Source organism: Arachis hypogaea, chromosome 5, assembly GCF_003086295.3.
Source record: "Arachis hypogaea cultivar Tifrunner chromosome 5, arahy.Tifrunner.gnm2.J5K5, whole genome shotgun sequence".
NCBI classification, from domain to species: Eukaryota; Viridiplantae; Streptophyta; class Magnoliopsida; order Fabales; family Fabaceae; genus Arachis; species Arachis hypogaea.
Window position 1 is genome coordinate 75,513,126 of NC_092040.1, and position 15,352 is coordinate 75,528,477.

A 15,352-nucleotide genomic window follows, 5' to 3' on the forward strand; every position below is an offset into this window, starting at 1 on the left:
CAGATTTCTGATGGAGGATCTTGTTTCATTCATGAAACTGAAAGTGGCCTTTGACAGCTCAGAGACTATGTTGGTTAAATTAGAAGTGTTTTGTTCAGAATTCTCTGTCTATTGCTGAGAAGATGATGGATATGGCTTACTATTATTCAGTCTATTGCGTCCACCATTGTTAAAGCCTTGTTGAGGCTTTTGTTGATCCTTCCAGGAGAAATTTGGGTGATTTCTCCATGATGGGTTATAAGTGTTTCCATATGGTTCACCCATGTAATTAACCTCTGCCATGGCAGGGTTCTCAGGATCATAAGCTTCTTCAGAAGCTGCCTCTCTAGTGCTGTTGGATGCATGTTGCAGTCCATTCAGATTTTGAGAGATCATGTTGACCTGTTGAGTCAACACTTTGTTCTGAGCCAATATGGCATTCAGAGCATCAATTTCAAGAACTCCTTTCTTCTGAGATATCCCATTATTCACAGAATTCCTCTCAGAGGTATACATGAACTGGTTGTTTGCAACCATGTCAATGAGTTCTTGAGCCTCTTCAGGCATTTTCTTCAGGTGAATAGATCCACCTGCAGAATGGTCCAGTGACATTTTCGAAAATTCAGAGAGACCATAATAGAATATATCTAACATGGTCCATTCTGAAAACATGTCAGATGGACATCGTTTGGTCAGCTGCTTGTATCTTTCCCAAGCTTCATAGAGGGATTCACCATCTTTTTGTTTGAAGGTTTGAACATCCACTCTCAGCTTGCTCAGCTTTTGAGGAGGAAAGAATTTATCCAAGAAGGCAGTGACCAGCTTATCCCAGGAGTCCAGGCTATCCTTAGGTTGTGAATCCAACCATATTCTAGCTCTGTCTCTTACAGCAAAAGGGAAAAGCATGAGTCTGTAGACTTCAGGATCAACTCCATTAGTCTTTACAGTCTCACAGATCTGCAAGAACTCAGTTAAAAACTGATAAGGATCTTCAGATGGAAGTCCATAAAACTTGCAGTTTTGTTGCATTAATGCAACTAGTTGAGGCTTAAGCTCAAAGTTATTGGCTCCAATGGCAGGAATGGAGATGCTTCTTCCATCAAACTTGGATGTTGGCTTTGTGAAGTCACCAAGCATTCTCCTTGCATTATTATTATTATTATTTTCGGCTGCCATCTCCTTCTCTTGTTCGAAAATTTCTGAAAGGTTATTTCTGGATTGTTGTAATTTAGCTTCTTTTAATTTTCTCTTCAGAGTCCTTTCAGGTTCTGGATCAACTTCAAAAAGAGTGCCCTTTTCCCTGTTCCTGCTCATATGAAAGAGAAGAAACAAGAAAAGAAAGAGGAATCCTCTATGTCACAGTATAGAGATTCCTTTATGTTAGTAGAAGAAGAAAGGGGTAGAAGAAAGAAGAAGGATTCGGATTTTTGGATGAAGAGAGGTAAAGAGAAGTGTTAGTAATTAAATAATTAAATAGAAGAAGAGAAGAGAAGAGAAATTCGAAATTAATTTTTGAAAAAGAGTTAGTGATTTTCGAAAATTAGAGATAAGATAAGATTAAAATTAAAATTTAAAACAAAAAGAGTTTTTGAAAAAGAGAGGGAGAATTTTCGAAAATTAGAGAGGGAAAAGTAGTTAGGTGGTTTTGAAAAAGATAAGAAACAAACAAAAAGTTAGTTAGTTGATTGAAAAAGATTTGAAATCAAATTTTGAAAAAGATAAGAAGATAAGAGGTTAGATAAGATATTTTTGAAATCAAATTTTTTAAAAAAATAAAATTTTTGAAAAAGATAAGATAAAAGATAAAATAAAAGTTTTAAGAAAAAGATATTTTGAAAAAGATTTAATTTTTAAAATGACTTAACTAACAAGAAACTACAAGATAAGATTCTAGAACTTAAAGATTGAACCTTTCTTAACAAGAAAGTAACAAACTTCAAATTTTTGAACCAATCACATTAATTGTTAGCTTAATTTTCGAAAATTTGATAAAAAGATAAGAAAAGGATTTTGAAAATGTTTTGAAAAATAATTTTTGAAATTTTCGAAAATTATATAAAAAATGAAAAAGATATGATTTTTGAAAAAGATTTTGAAAAGATAAGATTTTCAAAATTGAAATTTTGACTTGACTTGTAAGAAACAACTAATTTTAAAAATTTTTTACCAAGTCAACCCAAAATTTCGAAAATTTAGAGGAAAATAAGGAAAAGATACTTTTTTTATTTTTGAATTTTTAATTATGAGAGAGAAAAACAACAAAAAGACTCAATGCATGAAATTTTTAGATCAAAACAATGAATGCATGCAAGAATGGTATGAATGTCAAGATGAACACCAAGAACACTTTGAAGATCATGATGAACATCAAGAACATAATTTTTAAAAAAATTTTAATGCAAAGAAAACATGCAAGACACCAAACTTAGAAATCTTTAATGCATGGAAAATATGAATGCAAAAGTGCACATGAAAAACAACAAACAACACAAAACAAGAAATCATCAAGATCAAACAAGAAGACTTATCAAGAATAACTTGAAGATCATGAAGAACACTATGAATGCATGAGATTTTCGAAAAATGCAAAAAATTTTAAAAGCATGCAATTGACACCAAACTTAAAAATTAACACAAGACTCAAACAAGAACACAAAATATTTTTGATTTTTATGATTTTCTAATTTTTTTTGGATTTTTATTAATTTTTTTCGAAAACAAAATTAAAAAAAAACGAAAAATAAAAGAAAAATTTTGAAAAAGATTTTTGAAAAGAAAATTACCTAATCTGAGCAACAAGATGAACCGTCAATTGTCCATACTCGAACAATACCCGGCAGCGGCGCCAAAAACTTGGTGGACGAAATTGTGATCACTGTTCTTTATGCTTATATGGATTTATTCAATAATTGTCTTTATTTAAATTCACAACTCCGTTCCACTAACCAGCAAGTGTACTGGGTCGTCCAAGTAATAAACCTTACGTGAGTAAGGGTCGATCCCACAGAGATTGTTGGTATGAAGCAAGCTATGGTCACCTTGTAAATCTCAGTCAGGCAGATTAAATTGGTTTATGGGTTTTTCGAATAATTAATAATAAAAAGAAATAATAAAAGGGATAGAAGACTTATGCAGATTCATTGGTGGGAATTTCAGATAAGCGAATGGAGATGCTGCATGGCTCAAGGACGCCTGCTCTCCTACTGCTTCTACTCAATCCTTCTTACTCCTTTCCATGGCAAGCTCTGTATAGGGGTTCACCATCAGCTGTGGCTACTTTCATCCTCGCAGTGAAAACTAATGCTCACGCACTCTGTCACAGTACGGCTAATCACTGGTTGGTTCCCGCTCCTACTGGAATAGAATCCCTTGATTCTTTTGCGTCTGTCACTAACGCCCAGCAGGTTGCAAGTTTGAAGCACGTCACAGTCATTCATTACCGGAATCCTACTCGGAATACCACAGACAAGGTTAGACTTTCCGGATTCCCAGGATCCTACTCGGAATACCACAGACAAGGTGAGACTTTCCGGATCCTCATAAATGCCGCCATCTATCTAGCCTATACCACGAAGATTCTGTTGGGGAATCTAAGAGATACGCATTCAAGCTCTTGTTGCATGTAGAACGGAAGTGGTTGTCAATCACGCGCGTTCATAAGTGAGAATGATAATGAGGGTTACTTATCATCACATTCATCATGTTCTTGGGTACGAATGAATATCTTGGAATAAGAATAAGAGAGCTTTGAATAAAGGAAAATAGAACTTCATTAATACTTGAGGTACAGCAGAGCTCCACACCCTTAATCTATGGTGTGCAGAAACTCCACCGTTGAAAATACATAAGTAAAAGAGGTTCAGGCATGGCCGAATGGCCAGCCCCCCTAATGTGATCAATGATCTCCTAAGATGAAGAATAAAAACAAAACTGAGACCAAAGATGTCTAATACAATAGATAAGTGTCCTATATATACTAGACTAGCTACTAGGGTTTACATGAGTAAGTATTTGATGCATAAATCCACTTCCGGGGCCCACTTGGTGTATGCTTGGGCTGAGCTTGATCAATCCACGAGCTGAGGCTTTTCTTGGAGTTGAACTCCGAGTTATGACGTGTTTTGGGCGTTCAACTCCGGATCATGACGTTTTTCTGGCGTTTAACTCCAGACAACAGCATGAACTTGGCGTTCAACGCCAAGTTACGTCGTCATTCTTCTAATAAAGTATGGACTATTATATATTGCTGGAAAGCCCTGGATGTCTACGTTCCAAAGCCGTTGAGAGCGCGCCAATTGGAGTTCTGTAGCTCCAAAAAATCCATTTCGAGTGCAGGGAGGTCAGATTCCAACAGCATCAGCAATCCTTTTGTCAGCCTTCTTCAGAGTTTTGCTCAAATCCCTCAATTTCAGCCAGAATTTACCTGAAATCACAGAAAAACACACAAACTCATAGTAAAGTCCAGAAATGTGAATTTAACATAAAAACTAATGAAAACATCCCTAAAAGTAGCTTAAACTTACTAAAAACTATATAAAAACAATGCCAAAAAGCGTATAAATTATCCGCTCATCACGCCTATAGACTGTTGTTGTTTCCATTCTCTCTCAGAGACAAGGCAACCAAGTGGTTGGAGTCTTTTCCAAAGGAGAGCTTGACAACTTGGGATGATGTTATGAACAAATTCTTAGCAAGATTTTACCACCCTCAACGATTCAATCGGCTGAGAGTTGAGGTCCAAACTTTCCAGCAACAAGATGGTGAGACTCTATATCAAGCATGGGAGAGGTTTAAAGACCTAACAAGGAGATGTCCATCTGATATGTTCAATGAATGGGTGCAGCTGCACATCTTCTATGAAGGACTGTCATATGAATCTAAGAAGGCTATAGACCATTCATCCGGAGGTTCTTTGAACAAGAAGAAGACCATTGAGGAAGCCATAGATGTCATTGAAACTGTAGCTGAGAATGACTACTTCTATGCTTCCGAAAGAGGGAACACTAGAGGAGTAATGGAGCTGAACAATGTAGATGCTCTGCTTGCTCAAAACAAGCTCATCACCAAGCAGCTAGCTGACCTCACCAAGAAGATGGAGAGAAGTCAAGTGGCAGCAATCACCACTTTAACTCAAGAGGAAGCAAGTGAAGAGGAAGAAGGCACTCAGGAGCAAGTCAACTACATTGGGAATTCACCTAGATACAACCATGATCCACACTCCAAGACCTACAACCCTGGATGGAGGAATCACCCAAACTTTGGGTGGGGTAACCAATAAGACCAAGGCCAAGACCAGAGACGTCACAACCCCAACAAAAACACAGCTCCCCAACAATTCACACAGAGGACATACCCACAAAACCACATCAATACATCTCACCCTTCTACCTCTACCCCCAACATACCGTCATTTGACGACAGAATCTCTAAGATTGAAACCTTACTTGAGAGCATATGCAAAGACATTCAAGACAATAAGGTGTTCAAAGAGGAGGTGAGAGTCAGTATGAAGAATCAGGGGGAAGCAATCAAGAAGCTGGAATTCCAAGTGGGATATTTGTCTGAGAAGATTCCCAGACCAACTGATAGCTTCCCAAGTGACACGGAGAAGAATCCGAGAGGTGAAGCGAAGAAAGTAAGATGGGAAGACTGCAATATGGTCACTACAAATGACAAGGAGACTGAAGACAAGCCTAGCAAGCTGTCAGAACAACCTGAAAATACCTTAGTAGAGAAGGAGAAGAAAGACCAACAAGAACCAGAAATCTCACAACAAGAGCTGCTGAGACTATATACACCATTTCCTCAACTGCTAAAGGGTGCTGTGGGAAAGAGAATGTACTCAAGGTTCTTAGACTCGTTTGCATCTTTGAATGTGAACATACCATTCATCAAGGTCATTCAGCAAATGCCAGCATTCATCAAGTATATGAAGGAACTACTTCCCAGGAAGAGCTCACTCAAGGGGGGCCAGACTATAGTGATGAACAAGGATTGCAGCACCCTCATTCAAACACAATTGCCAGTGAAAAGAAAAGACCCAGGGAGTTTTCATGTCCCTTGTGCTATAGGGGAAACAAATTTTGATAGAGCACTTTGCGATTTGGGAGCAAGCATCAACTTAATACCCCTATCCCTGGTAAAAAGGCTGCAGATCAATGAGATACTACCTACAGATGTCGTCATAATGCTGGCTGACAAGACTCAAAAGCAAGCAGTAAGAGTGGTGGAAAATGTGTTGCTCAAAGTTGGAAAATACTTTCTCCCAACAGACTTTGTCATCCTGGACATGGAAGAGAGTCACCTACACCCAATCATATTGGGGAGACCATTTCTAGCTACTGCTAGAGCACTCATAGATGTGGAGAAAGGAGAGCTAATATTAAGGATCCATGATGAACAACTAAGCTTCAGTGTTTTCAAACTCTCACTGGAAAAAGATGAAGAGGACAAAGAACCGAGCAAAGGGCATCATGAGATACTAAAGGAAGAAGCAAACACTAAAGCACAACCAGCTCTTCCTGAGATTCACTGGGTTGATGGACAAGGCCAGCAGCAAGTGCCACAGGTCAAGGAAAAATTGGAGGAACCTAAGCCACCAGAAGTTTGTGAAGACATTAACAAAAGCTCATCAAAGAAGGAGGGCACCAGGAGTAAGAAAACAGCACCAGGGGAAAAGAAGAAGGTACCAAGGGGGTGGCGGAACAAGAAGATTCCTACGAAAGATTTCTCTCCAGGGGATAAAGTAATCTCAGCCTACTTCGTAGATATCCCCCCTAATCTCCCCACTGTACCATCTCAGTTACCTAAGGTCTTCACCATCAACAGAGTTCTCTCCTTGGAGCATGTAGAGATCATTGATACAACCAATGGATACAAGTCCACTGCCAGAGGAGAAGACTTCAAGCATTACCAACCACCATAATAAGGGGGTAACGTCAAGCTAGTGACGCTAAAGAAGCGCTTCATGGGAGGCAACCCATGTTTTAAAGGCTTTCAGAAGTAGTGAATAAATCAATATTCATGAATTCCAACCAAAAATTGACAAACACGTGTGAAATTTTTATATGCAGAAAATAGTGAAGAACAAGTTTGGTGTTCAAAGCATTATTCTTAAAGCTTTGAACACAATTTTTCATCACAGTGCTCCAAACTAAGTTTGCTGTCACCCTATGGTGCCACCAATTTGCATATGAAGATACACAGATAGTCAATTGGTGGAATTCAGGAATAAACAAATTCTTTTATTATTCAAGCTGTAGATGTTAAAGCATTTTTGTTTCTTTTATAAAAGTAGTTCTTACTTTTCTTATTTCATCTTTATAGGGAAATGAAAGGAGCATTGAGGAGATTGATAGGACAAGTGAAAAGAAATGGTTCAGCACTTTATGAAGAGATACAAAACACACGTGACTCAAGGAAGAATGCATTGGAAAATGTTGCCATGCAACATGTAAGAAAGAGGAACCTTGATGACCGAACCAATAACCACAATAAAGTGGTGATCCTTGTCCATGAGCATGCATAACCCCAACCGTCCATCGAGCGACAAGTCCATCAATCCACACCATCCATACACTTACAACTTCCCTATATAAGTAGCCCTTGTTCCGTACCCAGCCATAACTCCCCTCACACATTCTTCATACATATTCATTTCGAAACGCAGCACTTCTTACCTCCTTACAAACGTTTCCCCCCCCCCCCACTCTCTTCATTGCCATAAAACCCTAAACAACCAGAAGTCTCCACAACCTTTCCATCTTCACATAATAACTATCATTCATGGCGTCCTCAAGTGACAAGAGAAGGAAGGGAAAGGAACCCATGGAGGAACACCCGTATGATGAGAAGAGGTTTAGAAGCTTGCATCATGCATTGGAATACGGGTGGATGGTTGGTAAGGAAATCAACTATGAGTTGGGATTTCAAGTTAGGAAGAGTGAGTGCCCGGAAATCTCAGAGAAGGTAGAAAGGAGAAGATGGGAGCTCCTCACTGACCCGGTCACTAAGGTGAATGCAAACCTCATAAGAGAATTTTATGCAAATGCAGTCCGGTATGATAAGAAAAATGAGTCGTATATAAGCTTTGTGAGAGGAAAGATGGTGGATTTTGGTCCCATGAGTGTAATGAGGGCATTGAAGCTACGGTCTATACCATTTGAAGAAGAAAGTTATCACTCAAGGATGGACAACAACCCCAATTATGACCAGATCCTGCGACACCTTTGTGTACCCGAAGCTGACTGGGAACGGGATGCGGGAAATAAGCCAAAATTCATCAAGAGAACAGATCTCACTCCTGAAGCCAAAGGGTGGTTTGAGCTAGTGAGGAGGTCTATCCTCCCAGCTGAAAACAACTCGGAGGTGAATCTGGAAAGGGCAACAATGGTACATTGCATACTCAAGGGAGGAGAAATCAAGGTTCATGAAATCATAGCTCAAGGCATTAGAAAGATGGCAGAGAAAAGTGACGCAAGAGGGACGTTAGGTTACCCCAGCACTATTTACCGACTATGCAAGAAAGCTGGGGTGGAGTTTGAGGATGAGGATCCTGTATGGATAAAGGAAGGCATTCCAATAACAGTTCGAAGGATGAATGCTGCAGCATCTCCCATACCTCAAAAGAAGCAAAGAAAGAGTACAGGCCCTCAAGTAGTAGAAAGACAAGCCCCAGAGGGGCAAGCACCACAGACCTTGGACATGCACCAACTACAGGAAGCCATTGAGGGCTTATCTAGACAGTATTTGGAAGGCCAAGGAGCACAGAAAGAGCTGCAAGTATAGATGATGAGGCAGCAAGAGGAAGCACTATCAAGATGGATAACTCAACAAGGAGAGTGACAAAGGCAGATGATAGAGCAGCAACAAAGTCAAGGGCAACAATGGGGAGAAACATTCAACAGGATGGAGCAAAGGTAAAATGAGCAACAAGAGTCCATCCAGAGACTAATCAACATCCAAGCACATCAAGGGGCACACATACATGAGATGCATCGAAGGCAGATAGAACACACAGAATTGTTAGACGAGCAAAGGGCATTTGCAGAAAGTGTTTACATGAGCGAGACAGGACATCACATAAACACTCAAGCCAGGCTCGGGTACCTAGTAGGACAGCTGCCTATATTACACCCAGGAATCGCAAGGTATGAAGAAGTGAGGGATGAATTAGCACGAGAAGAGAGAAAAAGGGTGGAAGAGAGCCATGAATCAGTGAGGAAGGCACTTGCGGATTGGAAGCAAGCAAGATTGGCACGGCTGCGAGGAAGTGCAAGAGGACACAAGGAAGACTAGCAAGGAAAAGAGCAAGGACGGCCACATGAGTAAAAGGTGGTGGAGCTTCTTTCTTGTTTTTTTTAGTTTATATCATAAATAAGGAGGATCTTGTATGAAATAGAACATGCCTCCATAGTAGCTAAACAACTTTCAATTATGCATTCTAAGTTTTTATGATTAAGAAGTCAATGCCTGCTAGCCTTTATGTTACTGCATTCATATCTTTACTTATTGTATGCTTGTCTTTTAAATCAAATGAAAAGAGAATGTTTTATGTTTTAAAAGAGCAGAGTAGGGCTTATAATGTGGAAGTGCATTCATGAATCTTTGGGGGTAGTCATAAGTTAGCTAAGTTGGTTCAACCACAAGGTTAGGATGACAACTATCTATCCTGAATACTTTACTTTTGATATACCCATGAGATTGAGATAACAACAAGATCCTAATAAGAGAAAAGGGAAAGAACAATGGAAATGAAAAACAAAAGAAAAAGAGTAAGCAAAAAGGCTAGGCACCAATGGTTAACTCTAAGACATGTGTCTGTGGTGCTCCTGTGTGAGGGATCTACTTGGATGAATAAGCTCTTTGGGGTGCTTCATCACCTGGTAACTTGGGTTAACTAACCCGGGATTATCAGCTGAAAATCCACTATCAAGAGTAACCCTCACCACATAGCATTTAGTAACCCAAAGAGGTGCTGGACACCAAGGTCTGAAGAAAAGAAAATAAATAAACTATATGCCTGTGGTGTGTATGTATGGGGGAGAGACTTGAGTAAGTAAGCCCTTAGGGGTGCTTCAACACCTAGCACCTTGAACCAACTGGTTCGGGAGTGTTGGCTGAAAGCTTATCCTAAAGAGTTGCCCCCTTACAAAACAGTTAGCCTAAATAACACAAACAGCCCTTGAAATAACAATAAAAAGATCAATAAATACAGGTCTCATGGGACATAACAAAGTGAGTAATTTAGGAGATGATAAAGGTCTGAAAGCCAGTAGTGGAATGAACCTAAGTTGCTATGCATGAAACCACCATAAAATCAGTAATATGACTTCCACAAGAATGACTCATTTCTCTGGAGATTCCATTCATCATTCTCTTGTTCCAGTACTTGCTTAGGGACAAGCAAGCTTTAAGTTTGGTGTTGTGATGCCAGGGCATTTTGGCCAGTTTTACTGACCTTTTCTTTACTGTTTTTAGGTAATTTCATGCATTTTCTTAGGAAATAAGTTAGTTTTGGGCAGATATTCACTCAGACCTTCATTCAAGCATACATTGTGCATTTTACATTATTTCATGAGGATTTTGCATGATTTTAATGACAAAATTGTATATTGCATTACCCATGACTTGGACTAGAACTTTGATGAACTCTATTGCTTGATTTCAGGACCAAAGGAAGCAAAGAATGGGAGGTAACTTGCAAAGTTAAGGAGAAAAGTGATTGCCAAAAACACTCTCAAAAGCCATCAATGCCCACGTTAAAGAGTCATGTTAACCAAGTTAACGTGAACTCTAACGTGGAGAAGAGAAGTTGAGCCAACGTTAGTGACACTTAACATTGTCACTAACATTGGCAATTGCTCACAAATGGCCACGTTAGAGCCACGTTAACCTAGTTAACGTGGCCTCTAACGTTAAAGGGGGAAGAGAAGCCAACGTTAGTGACACTCAACATTGTCACTAACGTTGGCCTAAGGTGCAAAGAGCCACATTAACTCCCACGTTAGCTTGGTTAACGTGGGAGCTAACGTAAGAGAATGAGAATTGTCGACAACGTTAGTGACACTCAACATTGTCACTAACATTGGAGCAACCACACAACCCCCAAGAGCCACGTTAACTTCCACGTTAACTTGGTTAACGTGGAAGCTAACGATGAGGAATTAAGAATGAGCCAACGTTAGTGACACTCAACATTGTCACTAACGTTGGGATGGCTAAGAATGGCCACGTTAGAAGCAACGTTAACCTAGTTAACATGGACTCTAACGTAAGACCTAGGGGCACACTTGAACGTTAGTGACAATGTTGAGTGTCACTAACATTCTCGAAGGTTGGCAAAAGCCACGTTAGAAGCCACGTTAACCTAGTTAACGTGAGCTTTAACGTGAAGCAAGAAGGGGCACACTTGAACGTTAGTGACAATGTTGAGTGTCACTAACGTTCTCGAAGGCTAACAAGGCAACGTTAAAAGCCACGTTGACCCAGTTAACGTGGGCTTTAACGTGAGGCAAAGGGGTGCATGGCAACGTTAGTGACAATGTTAAGTGTCACTAACGTTCTCGAACTTGTATTTTCACTAAATGTTAAACACCCCTAACATCTTGAGCTAAAGTCTCTGCCCACTTCACACTTTCTCTCTGCAAGTAAGCCAAGCCTAATTGAAGAAAGGAACTGCTTCAAGCTCAAAGATCCAGAGGCCCAAGACTTTAAGAACTAACTAGAAGCTGAGAAGAGTAGTATATATAGGAGTAGTTTTGAAATAGAGAGGAGCTTTTTGGGGAGGAGAGAGAACTACTCTGTATTTTTACTTTCTCTGCACTTCTAGCTTAAGGATGTATTCTCCATCTTTGATTTTGATTTCTAGAGCTATGAACAACTAAACCCCTTTCATTGGGTTAGGGAGCTCTGTTGTAATTTGATGGATCAATACTAATTTTCTTATTCTTCTTCTATCTTTCCTTTTGATTTTACTTGAAAGCTTTCGATCTTCATCCAATTGGATAGTGTTCTTGGAAAAGAAGCTATTCAAACATGTATCTATTCGGATCGTTGAAAGAGGAATGAAGAGATTAGCTAGAAATGCTTTCTCATGTTGGACCAAATTGAGTATGGATGGGTATGTGGCTATAACCCTCTAGGCATTTGATTTGGGAAGTGCATCTGGTATAATCAGTGACCACACTTCATCTCTTCTCATGAGCAATTGACCAAGGAATTGGCTATTGATCAAGATTTGAGAGATTGAATTACAAGAAATTGTGATTCAATCACTTAAGATTGCCAAGGAGATCAATGAGTGCATTGATTGAGGAAGAGATGAAAATGAAATTGATCCGGAGAATGCAACATCTCCTAAGCCCAATGAACTCCCCATTTCTGATCTTACCCATTCTCTTTATTTTCTGCAATTTACTTTTATGGACAATTCCCCCATTCCCATTTACAATTCTGTATTTACTTTCAATCATTTACCTTCCTGCCATTTTAATTTCTGCAATTATCAACTCTATTCATGGATTCGCTCAACTAGATCATTCCTCTAATTAAAGTTGCTTGATCAATCAATCCCTGTGGGATTTGACCTCACTCTATTGTGAGTTTTTACTTGACGACAAATTCGGTACACTTGCCGAATGGGAATTTGTTGAAAGACAAGTTTTACCCCGATCAAGTTTATGGCGCCGTTGCCGGGGATTGATTGTGCATCGACAATGATTACATTAGAGGATCACTAGATTGAGCATTTGTATTTTGTTTGATTTAATTTTCTGTTTGGTTAGTTTGCTTTCGTTCTTAGTTTAATTCTTCCCCTCCCCTGTTTCTTAGTTTGTCTTTGCTATTTACAATTCAGTTCACTAACCCACTAACTGTTTGATATATTGCATCACTGAAACTAACAAGTAATTCTAACAAGATACTTTCTGCATTGCTTTTCTTGCTTGTACTCTGTTGGTTGTATGACAGGGAGAAGAAGCGGAGCTTCAACTTCCTTTGATTCTGAACCTGAGAGAACCTTCTTAAGATTAAGAAGGGAGGCAAAAGAAAAACGTGTAGTGGGTGCTGAAGAAGAAGAGGAACACTTGGAAGAATACTTTGAAACAACCATGGAGGACCATCGTGAGGAAGAGGTGCACAACCATGGTGGAGGAGGTAGAGCAAATCCTGGCGGGGAAGATAGAAGAGTCTTGGGCTCTTACATTAACCCAAACCCAGGGAACTGCGGAAGTAGCATCCAAAAACCAACCATCCATGCCAACAACTTTGAACTAAAACCACAGCTCATCACCCTGGTTCAGAACAATTGCTCGTTCGGAGGAGGTGTTCAAGAAGACCCCAACCAACACTTAAACACCTTCCTGAGAATATGTGACACAGTGAAGTCCAATGGCATTCAACCTGACGCCTATAGACTGTTGTTGTTTCCATTCTCTCTCAGAGACAAGGCAACCAAGTGGTTGGAGTCTTTCTAAAGGAGAGCTTGACAACTTGGGATGATGTTATGAACAAATTCTTAGCAAGATTTTACCACCCTCAACGATTCAATCGGCTGAAAGCTGAGGTCCAAACTTTTCGGCAACAAGATGGTGAGACTCTATATAAAGCATGGGAGAGGTTTAAAGACCTAACAAGGAGATGTCCATCTGATATGTTCAATGAATGGGTGCAGCTGCACATCTTCTATGAAGGACTGTCATATGAATCTAAGAAGGCCGTAGACCATTCATCCGGAGGTTCTTTGAACAAGAAGAAGACCATTGAGGAAGCCATAGATGTCATTGAAACTGTAGCTGAGAATGACTACTTCTATGCATCCGAAAGAGGGAACACTAGAGGAGTAATGGAGCTGAACAATGTAGATGCTCTGCTTGCTCAAAACAAGCTCATCACCAAGCAGCTAGCTGACCTCACCAAGAAGATGGAGAGAAGTCAAGTGGCAGCAATCACCACTTCAACTCAAGAGGAAGCAAGTGAAGAGGAAGAAGGCACTCAGGAGCAAGCCAACTACATTGGGAATTCACCTAGATACAACCATGATCCATACTCCAAGACCTATAACCCTGGATGGAGGAATCACCCAAACTTTGGGTGGGGTAACCAACAAGACAAAGGCCAAGACCAGAGATGTCACAACCCCAACAAAAACACAGCTCCCCAACGATTCACACAGAGGACATACCCACAAAACCATATCAATACATCTCACCCTTCTACCTCTACCCCCAACATACCGTCATTTGACGACAGAATCTCTAAGATAGAAACCTTACTTGAGAGCATATGCAAAGACATTCAAGACAATAAGGTGTTCAAAGAGGAGGTGAGAGCCAGTATGAAGAATCGGGGGGAAGCAATCAAGAAGCTGGAATTCCAAGTGGGATATTTGTCTGAGAAGATTCCCAGACCCACTGATAGCTTCCCAAGTGACACGGAGAAGAATCCGAGAGGTGAAGCGAAGAAAGTAAGATGGGAAGACTGCAATATGGTCACTACAAATGACAAGGAGACTGAAGACAAGCCAAGCAAGCTGTCAGAACAACCTGAAAATACCTTAGTAGAGAAGGAGAAGAAAGACCAACAAGAACCAGAAATCTCACAACAAGAGCTGCTGAGACTATATGCACCATTTCCTCAACTGCTAAAGGGTGCTGTGGGAAAGAGATTGTACTAAAGGTTCTTAGACTCATTTGCATCTTTGAATGTGAACATACCATTCATCAAGGTCATTCAGCAAATGCCAGCATTCATCAAGTATATGAAGGAACTACTTCCCAGGAAGAGCTCACTCAAGGGGGGCCAGACTATAGTGATGAACAAGGATTGCAGCACCCTCATTCAAACACAATTGCCAGCGAAAAGAAAAGACCCAGGGAGTTTTCATGTCCCTTGTGCTATAGGGGAAACAAATTTTGATAGAGCACTTTGCGATTTGGGAGCAAGCATCAACTTAATACCCCTATCCCTGGTAAAAAGGCTGCAGATCAATGAGATACTACCTACAGATATAGTCATAAGGCTGGCTGACAAGACTCAAAAGCAAGCAGTAGGAGTGGTGGAAAATGTGTTGCTCAAAGTTGAAAAATACTTTCTCCCAACAGACTTTGTCATCCTGGACATGGAAGAGAGTCACCTACACCCAATCATATTGGGGAGACCATTTCTAGCTACTGCTAGAGCACTCATAGATGTGGAGAAAGGGGAGCTAATATTAAGGATCCATGATGAACAACTAAGCTTCGGTGTTTTCGAACTCTCACTGGAAAAAGATGAAGAGGACAAAGAACCGAGCAAAGGGCATCATGAGATACTAAAGGAAGAAGCAAACACTAAAGCACAACCAGCTCATCCTGAGATTCACTGGGTTGATGGA

General features: G+C 40.1%; 1 non-coding gene across 1 annotated transcript; it reads left to right on the forward strand.

Moving 5' to 3' along the window:
• The first annotated feature begins 649 nt into the window (after nucleotides 1-649).
• LOC112804203 (small nucleolar RNA R71) lies at nucleotides 650-753 on the forward strand. The gene has a single exon (XR_003202822.1). It is a non-coding gene; the product is annotated as a small nucleolar RNA R71 (small nucleolar RNA).
• The last annotated feature ends 14,599 nt before the right edge of the window (nucleotides 754-15,352 follow it).